Source organism: Ochotona princeps, chromosome 22, assembly GCF_030435755.1.
Source record: "Ochotona princeps isolate mOchPri1 chromosome 22, mOchPri1.hap1, whole genome shotgun sequence".
Classification (NCBI taxonomy): domain Eukaryota; kingdom Metazoa; phylum Chordata; class Mammalia; order Lagomorpha; family Ochotonidae; genus Ochotona; species Ochotona princeps.
Window position 1 is genome coordinate 40,271,353 of NC_080853.1, and position 20,831 is coordinate 40,292,183.

The following is a 20,831-nucleotide window of genomic DNA, read 5'->3' on the forward strand; positions in this document are numbered from 1 at the left end:
GCATTATCTTACCCAAGCTGTGCCTGTAGAAGAGTAACAGACTTAAAACCTGATATTGATTGTGGATATGCTAATTAAAAGTTGGTATTTTTATTGGCAATTAATTATACTACCAACTGGATGCTTGTGGCAACAAGGGTTATTAGAGTGGCTCCATTTCTTTTCATGTATAAAAAATTATTACTTCTTATTGTGCTTTGAGCTCTACCTTAATTACAAAGAGATGTCATAAGAATAAGGAGCTTTTTTGGCAAAGATGTAAATAATTAATCCTTATAGCTCTAAACAGCTTACTTTTTTTAATATCCAAGGTTGAGATAAGACAAATAGCACTCTTAACCCTTGTAGATTCAATTTCAAACCAGTTAGCTGAAAATCCTCTCTTACATTTTGTTAAAAATCCGTTGGTTATATTTCAAAAGATTTGTTTCTTAACGTCTTTGTTTTTAACCTTTTTTGTTTCCTTAACCTGCTTCTTTAGTCTTTACAGATGGTCATATAACAAAAAAGCTTCTTTAATCATAGATTTTGAAAACGTCCTTACAGGCCAATGGGAAGGACATGGTTTCCTCGTAACTTTTGGAGGAGGGAATGCTTTCTTTTTTCCACAGGGTGTGGATTGCTGACTAGGGCTCTAGATCTTATCCAATTTACATTTCCACCCCCCTGCCATTTCACAGCAAGCATCCTCTACAGAAGTTCCTCCTCCTGCCCAGCAACTTCAGGGTTAAATTCTCTTCTCTTCAGCAGGTATTGTTTTTTTTTTCCCCTTTATCAAGCATTCCTCCAACCTTTTTTAGCCAAGAGCAGAGTGATGGGAGATAAACTAAACTGGGTACCCAGAAGAACACCTAGCCTCTTGTACTTCATAAACAATGTTTTTTCATAATTAACATCTCTTTTCTAACTCTATTAAGCTTTTATATTGAATTTTGAATCTTACGAATATAACTCTTAAGGTATTGTTTAAGGCGTTGCTTTGAAAGTGTAACATTTACGCCAAATATGAACTGTAACTGAATATAAAAGTAACATTTAATTCACTGTTAAATTTTTTTCCAGGTATGGGATGTACCCGTGCTTATATCTGCTAGTTTTTAATTTAGATCTATAGTCTTTAAAATACTGTTTGCAGCATTTTCTAAAATATTCATCATTGATTCATGGAATTAAAACCTGATCCTCTGTCATAACAACAAAGTTTTAAAACCAAATATTATAACATCTTCTTAATTGTTTTTATATAATTAATGATTAAATTTTTCTAGTTAGCTCCAGTGAACTCCAGATCTGACCTTGCTGAAGCGTCTCAGAATATGATAAAATTTTATATTGAAGTAATCTTTGTGTTTTCTGCCTTTCAGTATGCTCACATTGCTTAAGATTGATAAAAGTTATGTACTTATTTTATAGGTATTTAAAGAGATCACTTAATGCCAATAATTACATCTAGTCTATATTGTGTTGTATAAAGAGATTCTATTTCAACTAGATGTTATAGATCTTGACATCCTTGATATGCATTTTAAAAAATTCAAAAGTTTTATTTAATAGATGCAACTGAGTAAGCATTTAGATTGTATTACAGATACTGCCAGATGCCAAGTGGGGCAAAATTTTGTCATATCAATATACTACTATAAAACAATTTTTTTTTTTACAGAAGTTAATTCAAATTTCTGTATTTCCAAGAGTTCCAGGACAGGTAATGCTTAACAACAAAAAAGCCAGAAAAGGATAAATATTTATGGTTTTATAAATATGTCTAGGCTGTTGACTGCTTATCTCTTAGGCTAATTTAAATTACTCAGATAACTAAAATCAAGGTCTTCAGTAATGACCAATTTTTTTTTTCTCTCAGGGTTTCAGTTTAGACTGAATTATCATTGTTGACTTTTACTTAGTAATTTTCTAATGGGTACTGCTATCACCAAACTTGGTTTATAAAGGCGCCTTAGTTAATCCTAAATTTATCTGACATGATCTCTTGTGCACTTTGTAATATTTTGAAGGCCTCAGTCAGAAGGTAGTAGCCATCCTGAGTTCTAGAGCCTGACTCGGTAGTCTGGGGAGGCCACCGTGATGATTAACACGGCCCCACTGCCAGTCCTGGCTTCCTGGCTCGCAGGATTTGCACTGACCTCTGCCTATATACAGGTACCTCATCATCCAAATTTGCTCGTCTTGAGTACTTATCCGGGACTTGAGAGGACTGGATGCAACACAACTTATTGAGTCAGGATATGAGAAGTCAAAGTCATGGCTCATTAGCTATTTAAAATTGAGTGAGTGTGGTGGCCACATATGTCTGTCTTGCTGTACGTCTTTTTGTTAAAATTGTTTGAAATTTTACTCTTATAATCCTCTATAGTTTTCAAAAAAAAAAAAGAGGGAGAATGTATATATGTGCGTGTGTTTGTTTTATTGTTTGTCTTCAATGTTCCTTGAGATCAGATGAGAAATGGGTACATGATAGATCTTAGTTTTATGCCATTTTTTCCTAGCTAGTTATTACAGAACAATTTTTAATTGCTATTATACATTACTGCATTTGCTAGTTGGGAAATACTATATTTTAATTAACTCTTAAAGGTTTTGTAACAAAAATTATTTAAAGAACAGATGTACTTGTCTGATATATGTTTCCTAAGCCATCTTGGTAAAATCTTTACTATAATCCATTTTCTATTCTATATTTGTAAACCATCTGAATAACCATGCAAACTTATTTTACTACAAACAACAGGATAATTCTAACCAATTTATAATTTTAAATGTCTAAAGCTCTTAGATCATTATTGAAGCTACTTTATTGTGCTAAGCTAATATTGTTTTTTGGCTCACTTAATTTAAATCTCAGACTATCATTGAAAATGTTTTTTAGTCAGCCATATGCTTTTGCTTAAGTTCACTTATGGCCAGATTTCTCATGTTATACTCATTGCCTTTTTCAATGTGTTACTTGGGTATGTGCCTTTATTTTAAATTTATAGCAAACATTGGACCTTTGGGCAAATATTTTCTAAGGCTGTTTTTTTGATGGTTTTCACCTGATATTGTTACTGAGAGTGATCTATATAATTATTTTTAATTATTTTAACTTTTCCTTCACTTCTCTTATACTTCCTCTCCAAAAACTCCAAAGGGCCTCTCAGAATATGCAGCTAGATATCCAGAGTTTATATAGGTGTGGCTACCTTATGGACCTGAAATCCCAAGGATTGTCTCTACAGCCCACTTTCCCAGAGGCCCAGAGGAAGAATAGCAAGCTAAGTACCAGGGTGCTATCTCTCCTTCTTGCCTCCCTGTGGCCATAATAACGGAAAGAGTTTCTCTAGCCTCCATGCTACGCTTGCTGGGATCGACAGACACTTCCACCCAGTACTGTTTTAAAGGCTGAGTCTGAAGATCAACACCTGCCATGAGGACACATCATGCGTACATCTGCTGACTACCTTCTACCACAGAAGACATCTCTGCACAGAACTCAAGCCACTTCCAAAAGGACTGTTGATAAGTAACATTCCTCCCTTACAAGATGGAGCCTTAAGCTCCTTCCAGCTTCCCTGAGATGGTTCTGTATACACTGTAATTTGTACTACTGCATTGTTAATTGTTACTTGATGCCTGATACTTTTGTTGTCTTGAGAAGGTCCTCATATGTAATGTTACCTGTAAATTTGCCTGAACTATGATATGATACTGCTACTGTTTTCATTTTATATAAATTTAGGAATTGCACTAATTATTCTCCTTTTCGTATTGTTGTCCGGCCCAGTCATCTTCCGTGCTATGTTGGGGTCCGTGCAGTGGATGTGGGAGACACAAGGATGTGAGGACATTGTTCCAATGAGGCAGGGCCACAAGGAACTTCCCATTGAGGCAGGGCCCAGTGGATGTCTACAGTCACCTGGATGCAGCTCCACCTTTCTTTGCTTGGATACCAGAAGCAGAAGGTTATGTTATGTGGAAGGACCCCTTGACTGTACAGGAGACGCTTCTGAAGTGAATGACACCAAGTTCCGGTGCACCGTGACAGCATGCTGGAATGGCAATTGCGATTCTGCTGTTATCCTGCAGCTGCCCTGAATCCTGCCTGTGCCTGTTGGGACTGAATAAGAATAAAGAGACTTTGGCATAACGGCGACCATTATAGCCAGTAACAAGGTCGCAGAAAAGACTGCCAGAGTTATGGAACAACAGGACTTTACTGATGAACATGAGCAGGTGGGAATGCTTATGCTGGACTGTGGGTTGATTTGTTGGAAAAGAAATAGCAGATATTGTTAGATTTTGTCTAAGCCTCCTGTACTCCATTGTATGCCTTTCTGTTGTATTGTATGCATTCCTGGTGTATCATCTATGCAAGTGTAAAATGTTTTCCCAAGCCTGGGAACTGCTGTCTGCTCATTGCTACTGAGCTAAGTTACTCCTAAGTTCATGGCCTCTTGTCTCTCATTGTGCCTTTTTTGTATGTTTCACCTGTGAAGTGCTTTGTTTTCCCAAGCCCGGGAACTGGTGTTTGCTCATTGCTACTGAGTTGATGTCACTCCTAGCCCTGGAACAGGTTTGCCAGCCTCCCCAAGTATGGTTTGAGCAGCTGCAGCAGACAACGCGTTGAAAGGCAGCCAGTGACGGGTAAGATGGACACAGGAACGGACAGACCTAAGACAGAGACTCCGTCATGCTACGGAGATTCCCCATGACGGGTAAGGCTGTTAAACCTGAGAGTCCACAACCTAAGACAGGCACATTCAAGTCTGCTTTAATACAGAAGGGGGAGTATGTTGTGGGCTGTGGAGCTTATTTACATTGCTTTAGCTGAGCACTCAGGAATCAGGCCTAAGGCAGTATCACCTGGCCTTTGCAGACTCATTGATGTCCTATTGTCCTGTTAATGGGCTTGGGGGGAAGAGGAGATAATATGTAACAAAGAGGCTTAGGAGCAGGCCGCTCCCAGCACTTCTACCACCACCATGGTCTCCATGTGTCAGTGCTTTTCACTTGGACATTCGCCGTGTCTACTATGCCGGCTCATCGGAAGAATTCTAATCTGTCCAGGCATTTTCGTTATTGTGAGACTGGCTTTTTACACAATGTGAACTTGGAGGTTAATGTCAATGTCTTACAAAAGGGCCTTGTATTATTCCTACTGTTTTGGGTGTCCCCATTGACCTTATGCTAATCAAGGGACCTGTGTTTAGGGTTTCATCCTTTCCTTAATCTTTAGGTTCTCCTTTTCTTTGTGATACAAGATTAGGTTGTAGGATAAGGATTGTAGCAGGAATTTCTGTTGTTTTTGGATAAAGCAGATGGCATGGTTGTCCTTAGAAACACCCACTTGACCATGACGTGGAAAGTCTGAGCCAGAGTTTAACTGATTCTGTATAAATAAAGCAGATGGCTTTATTGCCGTGTCCACTATCATCATGGAATCCTAGTGGTCCGTCTCTTTCTTTCTGCGCCTCGTCCACGCACCCTTCCCGAGTTCCGAAACCCAGGCTGGAGCTGGACTCCGGCAGTCCCCATCTGGCCCAGATGAGCTGGCTGCCCTGTCCCCCATGTGCATTGGAGCACACTGTCCAAACATTGCACATGCCTCAGACCTGAGGAGGGATAGTTGATTGAGGTGTTCTGTCCTCCGTCCTCTGTAGTGGTACAAGGTGTCCTCTGCAGGTTCCGGTGGACTGCCATATCCTCCATGGGCACCTGGATATGCTGTCCACTGCTCCGTCTGAGCCTCTGAGGAGGCTCAGCTTTGACACTTGCACTCCATGGTCAGACCATGGAACCTGCACTTCTCTTCGTGGTAACATTCTTGAATGGAGGTTTCTTGTTTTGCTGTTGGGTCTTAGGATCATTTTCCAAAATTCTCCCCTCACCCTGAGATTGATTTATTTGAAAGACAGATTTTGTAGAGAGAAGATTAGAAAGAGGGATATTTTTTTTTTTAAAGATTTATTCAGTTTATTACAAAGTCAGATATACAGAGAGGAGGAGAGACAGAGAGGAAGATCTTCCGTCCGATGATTCACTCCCCAAGTGAGCCGCAACGGGCCGGTGCTGCGCCGATCCGATGCCGGGAACCTGGAACCTCTTCCAGGTCTCCCACGCGGGTGCAGGGTCCCAATGCATTGGGCCGTCCTCTCCTGCTTTCCCAGGCCACAAGCAGGGAGCTGGATGGGAAGTGGAGCTGCCGGGATTAGAACCGGCGCCCATATGGGATCCCGGGGCGTTCAAGGCGAGGACTTTAGCCGCTAGGCCACACCGCCGGGCCCAGAAAGAGGGATATTCAGTCTGCTGGTTCACTCCCCAAATGGCTGCAATGCCAGAGCTGAGCTGATCTGAAGCCTGGAGCCTAGAGCTTTTTCCTGGTCTCCCAAGTGGATACAGAGGCCCAAGGATTTAAGCCATCCTCTGGTGCTTTCCCAGGCAGGGAACTGGTTTGGAATTGATGCAGGTGGGACACGAACCAGTACCCATATGGGATACTGGCATGATAGATGAAGATTAGGATGCCACAACATCATGCCAGCCCCTAAGTGATTAAAAAGGGTTTATATATATATATATATATATATATATATATCACATGAAAAATATATAAACCCTTTTAATCGCATATATATTAAAATATGTATTTTTAAAATATAGTTTTCAGCATTTTATCTTGTGATAAGCAAGTGGATTGCTTCATTCTGTCACGCCAGAAGTCATTTTCCTTTTTGTCGTTTGTTTTGGTGATTTTGAGGTTTGCAGTGCTGTGCTGTTGTAGTTTTAATGTGCATTTCCAAGCTGAGTAATGATATCAATCATCTTTTCTGTTTTTGTTGTTTCTGTCATTCTTTCCTCTTTGGTAAAGTGTTTGTACATACCATTTTCTATTTTTAGTTGGGTTGTTTGGTGCTGTTCCATTTGTTTGGTGTAGTCTAAATTCTATTTCTGGTTGCATAGTGACATGCATATATTCGTCTCACAGCCTGTAACTTACTTTTTTCAACTTAGCAGTGTCTGTGGGAAGAGCTCATATTCATGAAGTCTATTTCACCAGTTTGTCTTGTCATTTATTGGTCTTTTGGTATCATGTCAGACCACTTGTCAGACCCTCCCTCTCGGTCCTAAAGATTTCACTTGTGTTTCCTCTGGAAGGTTTTTTCATTTTTTTCCCTGAGTAAAAGTTTCATGATTTTTCATTTGACATTTTAAGTGAATGAGCCATTTTAATTTTCTTACAAAGTATTGGTGTGGGAGTTTAAACTGTTTATGGATTTTTCATTTTTTGTTTATGTTCAGGTCCTGCAGTATCATTTATCAAAAAAAGGCTGTCCTTTCCCAGTTGCATTGCGTTTGCAAGTTTATGAAAGGCATGCTTGGGTCATTGTTGGGTACTCTAGTGTTCCATTAGTCTGTTGCAGCTGCTTGGGGAGTGAACCAGCAGACAGAAAATCTTCTTCTTGTCTCTCCTCTGCTCTTCCTGTTTTTCCAATAAAAATAAATCTTTAAAAAGTTTAATTATGATCTTCAGAAAGGAAAAAAAAGTTTACTGTATCATTTGATTCTCATTCTGTCACCATTTCTCTGGTTTCCTTACAGAGCTCTGAGGAACATGAGTGCAGTGAAGAAGTTTCCCATGAAGATGAGGGGTTTCTGGGCATGTCCCCTCTCCTGCCAGCCCATCATGCTATGGAAAGAATGGAAGAGTTTGTTTGTAAGGTAAGATGGCGGTGTCCTCTCATTCCCATGCTGTGTGTTTAGTCATTACCAACCAGAGACCCTAAACAGAGTGAGTTCTTTAGCATTCAGTTTCCTATGGGAAAAATCTGTGGTAAAATGAGGGCAGGGGAAGTCTTCTGAATTGTCTTAGTAAAGTTTTACAAATAATTAGTAAAGAAAAATTTTTATTTAGAAGGGAGAGTTACAGGGAGACAGAGCAAGTGAGAGAGAAGGATTTTATAGTCACCTTATTGTGCGGCAGAACCCAAAACCTCCTGCCACCTAGCAATGCTCCAGTGTCTATGAACCAACCTTTGCCCATCCTTCCCTCTCCATTTGCCACCCAACTTTTGGTAAGTGCAAGTATATTTTTAGCTTTTAAGAGATTTCTATTTTTTTAAGGCAACATGTGAGTGAGGTCATGTGATATTTATCTTACCGTGCTTTGCTTGATGGTATCACCATGGTTCAGTCAAGGTGTTGTAAATGACAAAATCTCATCCTTTTCTGACTGACTTACATTTCCGTGTTGACATCCCCATTTTCTTTAGACATTCATCAGTACAGGGATCCTTAGGTTGTTTCCATTTCTTGGCTCTTGTGGAGTGCAGGTAGCTCAGTGGATGAATTTCAATTCCCTTTGGAATTTTCCCAGTAGTGGAATTGCTAGATTGTGTGGTAATTCTGATTTCCAGTTTTTGAGGAACCTCTGTTCTGTTTTATGTATAATCTCATGAACAGTCTGCAAGGATTCCCTTTTCTCTATATCTTCTCCATCACTCTTTGTTAAAAAAAAAAAAAAGTATGTAAAGACAGAGTAGGGGACTGGCACTAAGTGATGCTGTTGCCCGGAACAGCTTGCATCCCATATGGGTGTGGTTTGTATCCTGGCAGTTCCACTTTGGATCCAGCTCTGTTCTGATAGCCTGGGGGAGCAGGAGAGTATGGCCCTATTTTTGGACTCTTGTACTCACATGGGAGACCCAGACTCTTTTGGCTTAGGCCTGGTCCAGACCTGGCCATTGGGGCCATTTGGGGAATGAACCAGCAGTTGCAAGATTGAACTCTGTGTCTCCCTCCCCCACTCCTGTAGCTCTTTCACCTGGCTAGCTAGATAAATCTTTTTTTAAACAGGAGGGGAAGGGGCTCTAAGGAGTGAGTATCTCTTCCATCTGCTGGTTTATGATTAAAATAGCTGCTGCATCCATGTCTACACAGAAGTCAGGGGTCTAGAACTTCATCCTTGTCCCCACATGTGTAGCAGCGGCCCACATACTTGGGGTCATTTTCCACTACACTCCCAGACATATTAGTAGGAAGTTGGACGAAAAGTGAACTCAAGTGGTATAAGATATTGATGGTGGCTTACCTGTAGTACTACTGTGCCAGTAGTACTTTGGTTTTGATAATGGCCAGTAAGGTGATACCTGATTGAGGTTTTGATTTCATCTCCCTGGTTATAAGTAATGTAGAGCTGGTGTTATGGTATTGCAGACTAAGCTGCTGACTTGAGTCCCAGCTGCTTCATTTCTAACTCAACTCTCTGTGGTGTATCTGGGAAAGCAGCAGCTGATGGTCCAATTGCTCACATGGCGGCCACACATGTGGGAGGCCAGGATGGAGTTCATAGTTCCTGACTTTGATCTGAGCAGAAACTGGTATTGGCAGCCATTTTGGGAGTGAGGCAGCAAATGGATAAGATTTTTCTCTCTCTAACTTTGCCTTTCAAGTAAATAATGAATCTTAAAAAGAAAAAACAGAAAACAAACAAACAAAAACTAATATTGACAATGTTTTCATGTACATGTTGGTCATTTGTACATCTTTTGAAAAGAGTGTACTTAGATCTCCTATCTGTTTTAATTGGGTTATTGATGGTGTTTTTGCTGTGTAGCTGTTTCTGTTTCTGTGTACCAGTCCCCGTCAGGTGTGTAGTGTGCGTATTTTCTCCCATCCTGTAGGTTGTTTGCTTACAAGGTTGTTTTCCTTCATTTACTGTGGAGAAGCTTTCACTTACTATACTTTTTCAGTCTGATTTCATAAAATCACTGCTCATTTCAGTGTCCTGAGTAATTTCCCCTGTGTTTTCTCTCAGTAGTTTTTGTCTTAGAGATTTATTTATTTGAAAGGCAGAGTTACAGAGAGACAGCAAAAGAAAGAGAAAGACAGTAAAAGAGCGTACCTTAGCACGGCTCACTCCCTCAATGTCTACAACATCTGCAGATGGGCCAGGCTGAAGCAAGGAACCTGGAATCCTGTCTGGGTCTCCTACTTGACTGCAGGGACCCAAAGCCTGGGCCATTTCCACTGCTCACCCAGGTACACTGCTCTTCCAGGGAGCTGGGTCGGAAGTGGAGCAGCCAGGACATAAGCTGGCACCCCATCCCAGGTGGCGGCTTCACTTGCTGCCACCACAACATTGACACCCCTCTGTCTGTGTTTTTTAGTTGGAGGATTTAGTCTGTTGACATTTAAGATCATTATTGATTGGTTATGTCTTACTGCTGCCATTTTGAGACCTGTGTGTTTTTATTGTCCACCAGTTCCCCTCAGTCTTCATTTGTGGTTCAGTGATTTTCTCTAGTGGTGTACGTTGATTTCCTTGCTAAATCTGTGTGTAAGTTTTGTGTTTTACTTTGAGGCTTACAAAAACTTTCTTGACTGTGATGAGCTCTTGAGGTCAGGACAACTTACCATAGAGAAGGAAACAAACAGAAAACACAAAGAGGTAAAAGTCTTAATACTTTCTATACTCTGTTCCCTGCCAGTATTTTGAAAAAAAAATGAGACATATTTTATTTTTATTTATGAGGGAAAACAACAAAGTGAGAGAGAAAGGATGCTATCTTCCATTGACTGTTTTGCTCCCCAAATGGCTTCTAACGTACAGGGCTGGGCCAGGCTGAGGTCAGGAGCCAGGAACTCCATTCTAGTCTTCCACATTGGTGGCAGGAACTCATGCGCCTAGACTGTCTTCTCCAGCTGCCCGAGGTGCGTTAGCAGAGAGTAGAATCAGAAGTGGAACAGTTGGGCTTGAACCAGGACCTGATAGGGAATGCTGGCATTGTATGTAGGTGGCAGCTTAAGTTAATGCTGTGCCGTAGTGACAGGCCCCGTGTTGGGATGCTTTAATGTTGTTTTTGTTATTATTATTATTACACAATTTATGTATTTTATTTGAGAAATTTACAGAGAGAGGGAGAGACAAGGAGAGGATCTTCCTTCCACTGGTTCACTTTCCAAACGGCCACCACGGCCAGACCTGGGCCTGATCACGATTGGAAGTCAGGAGCTTTTTCCTGGTCTCTCACATGTGTGCAGGAGCTCAAGGACTTGAGCCATCCTCTGCTGCTTGTCCAGACCATTACTTTGGACTGGCTCAGAAGTGGAGCAGCTGGGATGTGATCTGGTGCTCTAACGTGATGGCATACCACCATGCCAGCCCATGGCTACAATGTTTTAGTCCTTATAGTAAAGTTACAAATGGTTGGATCAGAGGTGGAGAAGCCAGAAGTCAAAATAAGATCTGTATATTAGTCTGGCTGTGTAGGTGGCAGCTTTGCCTGCCATGCCATGGGGCTGACTTCAAAATATTATTTCCTTATGTATGTATGTGTGTGTGCATGAATGGTGGAAATGTACACACACACACACACACACATTCTCCTAATTGTTGTGCCCATTCTACATGTGCTGTCACTTTTTATATCACTCATGGTTACTCTCCATGCCAACCAGCTGATGTGACAGCTGAGTTAATCATTGTCCTCAGTTTATGACACATGAGTAAGGTCTGTGGACATAGAACACTACTTCAGAAAGTTTGAGGAAAAGGTAGAATTAGAAATAAGTCTGTTCTAGTACAAAACAATTTTGAAATTTCTGCTTCATTTTTTCATAGTGTGCATTTGCCACAAAGTTTTAAAAATTGTTCCAATGTCATTGGATCCTGCGAGGATCCGATGTGGGAGATTCAGATGGGAGTGATTTCTTCTCTCTTGTAGCTATAAGAATCCTCTTGGAGAGCTGGATTGTAATATTTTGGGGTAGGCTTGGCTGGGTTGAATCCAACTGGTGACCTTTATACTTGATGTGGTTGTATCTTTAGGTTTGGAAAGTTTTCTGTCATCACTTCTTTGAATATGCTTTCTTTTCCTTTGAAACATTCTTAAATCCCTCTTGAATCCTAATAATCCAAGTATTTGCTCTTTTCATGCTATCCCATTTTATCCATAAGCTTTTTTCATCCCTTTTAATTAAATTTTTTCTCCTCCAGTTCTATATTTTCAAATATCCTGTCTTTGGGTACAGTGATTGTTCTGTTTGTTCTCTTCTGGTATGGTGCCTTCTGTCATGTTTAAAAAATCACTCAAGTGTGCTTTTCAGTTGAAGGACTTCTGCTTGATTTTATGTGATTCATACCTATCAAATCTCTGTTTGGCTATTGGATTATTTCTTTGTGTTCTCTTGATTTTTGTTGAATAATTGAAAGTCACTGGTAGGTAACACAATCCTTTTATTGTGATTCCACATCAGCAGTAATGCTTTTCGGGTTTTTAGACATAGATTAGTAAATTTCTCTTTGTTATTATTGTTCATATTACATTTTAGTGGATTGTTACCTGCTGATCTTGTATATTGGACTACCTTTTTGGGCATCTTTTTTGTTCTTTGATTAAGAGCTGCAGCAGTGGATCTTATTTATGCTGCAAGAGGTTCTGTAAGCATTCATGAGAGAAGTTTCTGTTCTGTGTCCTTGCAAAAAAGTCACTGGTGCAATTGGAAAGTCGAATGCTTTATGGACTGTTTGGATAGTATTTGCATTTTCCCATTCATTGTTTTTGGTCTAATGTTACATTCTTGAGCCAGGATAGGATTATCATGCCATTTTTAAAAAAAGATTAATTTTTTATGATACATATTTGTAAGTAAATGGTCTCACCCCCTCCCCCATTCCCTGCTATTCCCCTCCTGTGATTTGTCCCTAATCTATTACAATGGCATAGTCATTGTTTCTTCTATTATAAGCTTATCTTCCTGATATATGTGTGTATATGTATGTAGGTGTGCATATGTATGTTTGTGTGTATATATAAATTTACAAAACATAGAACTTTCCAGCTGCACCCAGGATTCATCTGGCATGTGATGCTTGGTGAGATTACTGTAAGGTTTCCCTAACCCCCAAGAGTGGGCTGGACCCCACCCACTCAGCTCACTGACCAATGACAAGATTTCCACTATATAAATGCTGGTGGTACGTCAAGGCTTGGGTCCTCCTTCCAGCATACAAAGGGTCAATTTTTTTCCTTCTAAATTTCCCACTTTCTTTAGCCCCTCCTGCTCACATAGCCTGCTCACTTAGACTGATGCCTACCTAACTCTGTGCCATTGCCCACTCACAGAGACATACCCCACAGCCTTACCTGGATAATATGGATGGAGGTCCCTCTGCACCTGGGAGCAGCCAGCTGTGGTGACAGGTGCAGGGCATGGAAGGCAGTGTGTCCGGGTGCAGGTGCAGCTGCAGGGTGGTGAAGGGAGCAGGTCCTCAGTGTAGATGTGGGGGTGACTCGATGTGTAGGGCCCTTTAGTTCCTGAGGCTTGGAAAATGCACACACCTCCTTTGTCAAAGTGGGGACCATCTCACTGCCTGCACTTCCATGGAGGGAAGACACTGTTCCTAGTTATGTGGTAACTTGGGATTCGTGTAAAATGCACATCCTGAAGGTGGTGGATGGGAGCTGGGGTGAATCTGCCCACCTGTTCGCAGCTCTGCCCCAAGATTCCTCAGATCTGGCTGAAATCACTCTGGCTGTTGACACAGATGTGCCTGAAGCTGAGCTAAAGGACACCTTACCCCCTAGTCTGGCATGCCCAGCTTCCAGGACTTGGCATTGAAAATGACTGACCTCTGGTCTCACTTTTCTACTTTTCAGTGCATGAGGTGAAGATCCAGATGCAGGACAGCCTGACCTTGCTGAGGAAGCCCTGCCTCTCCCACTGCACCTGAAGCTAAGAATGCTGCACAGTCTTGGGAGGGTGTGAGCCTGGTTGCACTCAATGCTTCTGAGCGAGGATGCATTCCTGCCTTTCCCAGCCTGCAGGAATCAGGGTACTGTGCAAGCACACTGAGCCAAGGCCCCAGTGGTGGTGATGGTGGCAGCAGTGGTGGCCATGGATGAGGCTGGTGGCCCTGAGGAAGACCACTGGGTAAGTGAGGTGGCCTTGAGGTATCCCTGTCCTCATCTGCTCCCTTTTAGGGCCGGGGCCTTCCTTAGAGACTCTGTGGGGTGGGAGGTCCTTAAACTCAGTTGTGGGAGTTGTGGCTGCAAGGCCTTGAAGGTATCTGGAGCAGGTGTGTGGCAAGTGGCTGCCAGCTCTTGGTGTTCTGTGGAAGCCCAGGGCTCTGAAGGCTTGTCACTTTCTTGGGGATTCTGTCTCAGGTTTTGAGAGAATCCGATTGGCATGGGCTGCGGGGTGGTCACTTGCATTACCTGTGGTGGGGGCAGGGCAGGGCAGGGCAGGGCAAGGCAGGAGGGGCAGTGTAGCCCCTTGCAGAAGATCCAACGTTCTGCTCCATCCTAGTTAGCTGGGATTCTGACACAGAAGGCAGGGCAGGGTTTGTGGTGCAGATGGAGGTAGCCAGCGGGGTGGGTACCCCTTTTCCTCCTGAGTAGCAGGGTGCTTGCTGTGTGCCCTGCTATCCTGGTGCATATGCACACCTGGTCTGTGTGCGTGTGTGCTTCCAGTGGTCAGATGTGTGGGGTTTGAAATTTTATTTATTTTTAAAAACCAACTAACCAAATCAAGTAAGTCAATCAAGTGAACAAACCAAAGTGGTTGGTTAATTCAATCATCTTATTAATTGAATTAATTAATTAACTTCTTAGAGCAGATGAGTGAGAATCCGAGAGGCCTGCAGGAGGCAGGAGCTGGAAGCCGACTAGGAAGGCTGTCTGCCAAGGGCCTGGTCAGCAGTGATCAGATGCTGAGAGGATATGCTTGTTTTTGTAGCACTGAGCACGAGGGAAGAGTTGTCCAAAGTCAAAAAGAAAGACTTTGAGCACTTGATGATGGAGGTGATGCAGATCGGGGACTTTCTACCCAGGATCCTCAATCAGGAAGTCCTGGAGAGTTGCTCGAAGTTGAAGATTGTCAACAAATTGAATCTCCCTGCATCTCTAGTGGGCATCAGCTCGGAGGTGTACAGTTCATTCATTGCTGGTTCACCCTAGGTGAGCAGCAACTAAGTAACTATAAGTAACAAGAAAGGATAGTTACACTTGCGTTGGTGGGTGCTGGGCAGAATTGGGCTGCTTTCTGAAGCACCTGCCATGGCCTTTCTCTCTCTCTCTCTCTCCTTTCTTCTGGCTCTCCTGCCCATCAGAGGACGTTTAGTTCTTTACTAATTGGGGAATGATATAGTCCTTATATAAATGAAGGACTTTGCTGTGTGGACATCTGGCATGGAGTTACTGGCTGGGCCATGTGTAGTGCAGACTTTGAACTCACAGTGGAGTTGATGTGAGAAATAGCCTTCTAGGATCCTGCCGGCATTGGAGATTACCCTAAGGGAGATTTGGACCTGGCCTCTCTGGGATGGAAGTAAGATGGTGGTCTTTTGTGGTTAAGGCTAAGTTACCAGGCACTGTTGACAAGGCCCCCCCAGAATGTTGGTCTGGGCAAGGAGATGTCAGGGGTCAAGAGTGTGAGTTTCTGGGTTGAGCAGATGAATAACCCTGCCAGCTCGAAGCCAGAGGTAGAATGTTAGTAGTGCTATACGAGAACAGCCTTACGCTCTAGAGTTCAATTTTTACAGTGATGGCCTGGCTCTGTTTAGCAACAACCTCAGGCTTCCAGGCCTGTGGTTGCAGAAATGGTCTTGTAAGACAAGGGTCTATGGGGGCAGAGAAGGTCTGATGCAACAGGAGCCTGTGGGTAAAGTAATGGCCTCACCCGTCTGGGGCCTGTGAGTACAGATGTGGTCTGGCAGAACAGGGATCTGAGGTTGCAGGGGTGGCATTGTATGACACGGGCCTATGGGTGTGGGATGGCATCCCACCACATGGGCCTGTGGAGTTTGATGTCAGGTTCCTTTGGAGATGGATTGGCCTTGCATGCCAGGACCTGTGGGTGCGAGGCAGTCCTGGTGTGATTTTGGCCTGTGTGTGTCGATTACCTCACCATCTGGTGCCTGTGGGTTCAGAGATGGCTTTGCATTGACAGGGTTCTGAGGATGAAGAGATAGCCTTGTGCAACAGGGCCTTTGGGTTCTGGGTGGCCTCAAATGCTAAGGGTCTGGGGGAGGCAGCGCTGTACAAAAGGCATCTATGGGTGTGTGATGGCCTCTCATGCCACAGAGGCCTTTGGGTACGAGGAAGGCCTCATGTGTTGGGCTCATAGTTGCAAGTGCAGCCTCTGTGTGCATGGCCTGTGTGTTCAGGGCAGCCTTGTGTGATGGGAGCCTGTGGGCTGTAGAATAAGGGACTTTTGGGTGCGGGGACAGCCTCACACCACATTGGAAGTTGGTACAGGGATGGCTTTGTGTGACAGAGGCATGAGTTTGCAGGATGGCCTTGTGCACTTTTTGTTGTGATTCAGGATGGCTTTATATGACCTGCCTTTGTGGTTTTCGGATCTGCCTGGAAGATAAGGCTGTGTGTTCAGCAATGTTCTTGTGTGCCAGGGCTCTTCGTTTCAGGGATTACCCCATGTGAATATGACCTTGGGAGAGGGCTAACCTTATGCCAGAGGCTTCTGTGTGTGCAACATGGCCTCGAGCGAGATACTCGTATGCATCAAGGTCCCTGGGTCTAGGATGGCCTAGTACAAAGAGACCTTTGTGTGCAGGGGTGGCTCGATATTGGCCTTTCGGTGCAGGCATTGCCTCATGTGACATTGTTCTTTGTGTGCAGGGATGTTTTCATACAAAATTGAACTTTGGCCTCACCAAACGGATTAAGATGGAGTCACATGACAGGTGTCATATGACAGGGAGCCTCGTGTGACAGGTGCATTTGAATGCAGGGATGATCTCACGTGAGAGATGCCTGTGCATGCACGGGCATTTGGTAAACACAAATGCTTTCTGAACAACTGGTTCTTGTGCTGAGAGCTCTTTTTTTATTACACTTCATTTTATGACATCGTTTCATAGGCTCTGAGGTTCCGCCAACCCCTCCCCATATCCTTCCCCCCATGGTGGATTCCTCCACCTTATTGCAGTATTACAGTTCAAATCCAGTCACGCTTTTTCATTGCAAGCATGTACCGTGCAGAGTCCAGCATTTTATTGTCAATCTCTGGTCTAAAAACAGAGCTGAAAGAATATCAACCAGACCAATTAAAAACCATAACATAACATCAACAGCAGTTCACAACATTGTGGAGTTAATTGACATGGTATTGAGTGACTGATATGTTAGGAAATGCAAGTTCTTAACCACATCCTGTGACTCCTTCATTGACATTTCAATTTAGTTTATATACAACCAGCTTCAATCCACCTTAAAATGGCTGTAGGATACTATTCAGCTGTCTCGTGTCTATTTTCATTTTTGTATTTAACAGTTTATTGTATTGAAGCATAATTTTGCTGAACTTGGCAGATTTTAGGATAGTTCAAATGGGTTATAACTTTAACAAGGCATATGTCAACAGTTGAGGCACAGAACTGTTTTAGGGGAGGGGTGTGCAGAGAAATCTTCAATACCCCAATGAGGAGTAACTTATTTTCCTGTCCTATCTAGTAAGGTATATGTGAGTCCCTGCTGACCGCTTCCTGTCTAGTTCTAAGCTTTCCTTGTTGTTCTCTATCTATTCTAATTTTTTGTTGTTTGTTTGTTTTGTTTTGTTTTTAGAGGGAGTGCTCCAGGGCAACCCTGATGGTCACTGCGAGAGAGGGTGGGGATCCAAAGCTGGAACTAAGTAAGGACCAGAGAAAGCTCTTCTCCCTAGTCTCGAAGGGAGTTTACTGTTCTTCTGTTTCTGCAGACCACTCAGGGCTCCTGGCTATTGTTCCGATGACACTGGATCCTGCTAGGAAGGATTTGGGCTTCTTCCATCCCATGTGGGAGATTCAAGCAGGTGTGGTTGACCTCAAAATTACCCGTGGTCTCCTTGGCAGTTGGGATGTAGTCCTTGGTGCCCGTACTGATAGTCCTTGGTGAGGATCCGGGAGTCTCCAGGGTTGGGATACAAGCCTCCACCTGTCCCCCTGTTCTACTCTGGGCCCCCCCCTTGCTCTTTATCTTAGAAAATGGAGCGGGGCTGGAGAGGGGCCATCCTCTTGTCCATCAATGTGGGGACCTTGTGCTAAACTCCTGGTCAATAACCTTGTTCTGGATCTCAACTCCTTTGTTGAGGTCTGTTGAAAGCCCTCAACACAAGTGTTTGTTGGTCTGACACACCATATCCATGGTCATTGGGTGGGTGCTATGATCTTGATATGTGTCTCCCCAGCAGTCCTGTAGGGCACTGGGGACCCTCATCTTTGCTACATTTCTTCCTCTTCCAGTTCTTGAAAGCCTCTTCCAGCAACCGCCAGAGCAGGTGATCATGCTTGTTTGCTGGCCCAACTGGGATGTCCACCTTGGCTGGAAGAAGTGACTCAGGGAATGGATAGAATAAGCAAGTACTATGGACAAAAGTGTCCCTAACCAACCTCATTTGTTTCTGCAGGGAGTCCAGCAAGCAAGCATTGTGTGTCACATCCTCTCAGCCACTTGTTCAGCAGAGATTTCTGTGTCCTGATCTGTGCACAGGGGCAGGCACTGGGCAAGTGAGTGGTATGAGAACCCAGGACTGGAGAGACCAGGGTTTTCCATCAGAAATGAGGCTTCCTGCCTCTGTCCTTTGGCCTGGTCCCTGGACTGGGTCAGGGCTCCGAGTGGAACTGCAGAGATGCCACATCCTCAGAAGGCAAGGGGATGCCTGTTAGTGGGTGGCCCCTGCCAGCCTCTTTCCCAGGTGGTCATATGTGGGATGGAGCTCCCAGACTCCTCCCGCCCTTTGAGTGTCATGATAGACCAGCTACCTGCCTGATGGCACTTGGACACTGACGGGCTATCCTCATGATTTACCTCCGTTACTGTGGATCAGCTGCTGAGGCTCAGGTCTGGGCTGGCTAGCTGCCGGGTCAAGGGGGCACACTGCAATCACCCCATGGAGCTGCACCACGAGGCCCTTGGGAAGAGCTTGGCAGTTACCACCACAGCTTCCCAGGTCCTGAGTTTCTGAGACACAGCCACAGCCTTCCAGGCTGTATAGCCCAAACTACAGCACAGGGCCTGAGGCCCCGTTACATTCTTCAGACCCAAACACTTTTGTTTTCTGGGTGTGTGGGGCCTCCCCAGGTACAGCACCCTGCCCATTTAAGAGAGCCTTCCACCAAGGAGGAGGGGCCAGCCTCTCTGACTGCCAGTGGCAGTTGGACAATTCCATTTTTGAGGAGGGGTGAGGTGGTGGGGAGAGGGTGTGTCACAGGCTTTGGTGGGATGGGTTCAGACCTGCATTATCCTGGGATAGAAAATGTAACAAAGGGGCCAGCATGATGCCCTAGCAGTTGTGTGTTATGGTACCACAGCCCTGTGGGATCCATGTTCCCTGGCTCTTCCTGGTCCCCCATAGCTGGCTGTGCAGTGGTATGGTCCAGTTGCCAGGTGTGGATTGCAAAACAAAGCCAGTGTTCTTCCTACGGAGGCTGTCTATGGTGGTGGTGACTACTTAACTCTCGTCTCTGTGTATGGAGCCTCCCAGGGCCACCTGACATTCATATGTGGGGTGGTTCCTGGATGAACTACGTGAAGTGAGTCTGAGCACCCTCTCAGGTTTATGTGGTCTGAGCCACTGTGGTCCCAGGGTCTGTGTGGCCAGGTGTATTGGGTGGTTTGCTCCTGTGGTAGAGCAGGACCTGGGTATTAGGAACTTGGTCTACTGGACAACACGAAGTATGGGAATGGTTCTCGAATTCCAAATGAAGTAGCCTTTTTGTTTTCAGTTTTGAGCAGGGGTCAGTGACACATGGTCCTTCCAACTCTGACAAACTGAAGGGCAGAAATGCCTAAATCCAATTAGTGATGAAACCTCTTTTCTTGAAAGGACACCTGAGCTAACTTGAGTGTTTGGGATTATAACTCATCATCTTCCAATGAAGAGTGCCCCTGAGGGATGCTTTGAAGTGAGATTGTTCACCCTCTTTTATCTTTGTCTTGTTAACGGAGATGATATTGTTAAAGCATAGTGATTATGAATTCCCAGAGGGTTTTTTTCTCCTGTGTTTTTATTTAGGTTCAGTTTATTATTGGGTAACAGATTTTTCCCGCTTCAGTATTCATAGTTGTCTTTGTTGGTGGTATTTCTCCTGCCATGTTTTTTTAAACACTTTTTTTTTTTTTAAAGACCGTTTAAACATTGAGGCAGTTGTAATTATTCTGTTTATTCATGTATTGTACTGTAGCTGTGTCTATTGTATGTTTGTAGTCTGAGTGAACAAAAATCAAATTTTGATCACCGGCATCAAGCTGTGAAGTTGGAGAGAAGACAAAAATGAGTACAAAACACTAGTATAAAGAATCAGATGCTTACTGAAGCATGCACACAAACTGCTAGGGAAATTGAAAGTTGGGAGAGATGACATTTTCTATGATTAGTGAAGTTTGTAGGCTGAGGACCTGGTTGAAGCAGTGGAGGCATGAAGCACAGTGGTGCATGAAGGGAAAAAGCAGCTGTGTTAGTGGAGAGTGGGCTCAGGAACTGATGTGTTGACGTGCTTGCTGGGGACATAGATTCCAAGGGCTGTAGGTGTTGGGGAGCGGTTTGAAGCCTTTTCTCGAGTTAGACTTGGGCCTTCCCTAGCCTAGGTAAGGATGTAGGTTAGATGTCAGAGAAGTAAAACTCAAGATAGAACTTGAGTGATAACAGAGTGGTAGGGATAGAGGAGGAGACAGTGAGTAGGCACATAGTTAGATAATAAAAGTTAAAATGAGTATTACTTCATTATTAGATATGAAGGATGAGAGAAAGAAGGAGTCTGGAATAATTGCCAGCTTTCTGGCTATGGCAATCTAGGCATTCCAACAAAAGGACTAATTCTTTTTTCTGCCTCTCAAAAAATT

The 20,831-nt window shown here is 43.6% G+C and overlaps 1 long non-coding RNA gene across 1 annotated transcript; it reads left to right on the forward strand.

The window, feature by feature from the left end:
* The first annotated feature begins 13,234 nt into the window (after positions 1 to 13,234).
* LOC131482976 (uncharacterized) lies at positions 13,235 to 19,030 on the forward strand. The gene is made up of 3 exons (XR_009247453.1): positions 13,235 to 13,926; positions 14,731 to 14,966; positions 18,397 to 19,030. It is a non-coding gene; the product is annotated as an uncharacterized LOC131482976 (long non-coding RNA).
* Positions 19,031 to 20,831: the final 1,801 nt, after the last annotated feature.